The following is a 367-nucleotide window of genomic DNA, read 5'->3' on the forward strand; positions in this document are numbered from 1 at the left end:
TATTTCACTGTCATTTTGTTCACCCGACAATTGAAGTGGCCTTCAAACGTCTTCTATGGACCTCATTGATAAAATAAAATTAATCGTAGGTATGCAAAAAACATTTGTTGACTTGACTCAAACATTTGACAACGCACACATAACCTAATTACGACACAGATTTCCAAAATAAAAAGTAAAAACCGAGTCATAGTTTTAAACATGAATAAGACAGGCTATCTGCTAAGTTTTGGTTCATCAAAAGCAATTGTGCAATAACGTGTTACGAATGACGTTGTTTTATTTTGATGACATTTATTTGTCCTTCTCGGAAAATGCTTTTGTTATGAATGTGGGTATGCACACTTCCGCTTTGGCTGATCCTGAC

The sequence above is a fragment of the Nerophis lumbriciformis genome, linkage group LG34, assembly GCF_033978685.3.
Source record: "Nerophis lumbriciformis linkage group LG34, RoL_Nlum_v2.1, whole genome shotgun sequence".
NCBI lineage: Eukaryota > Metazoa > Chordata > Actinopteri > Syngnathiformes > Syngnathidae > Nerophis > Nerophis lumbriciformis.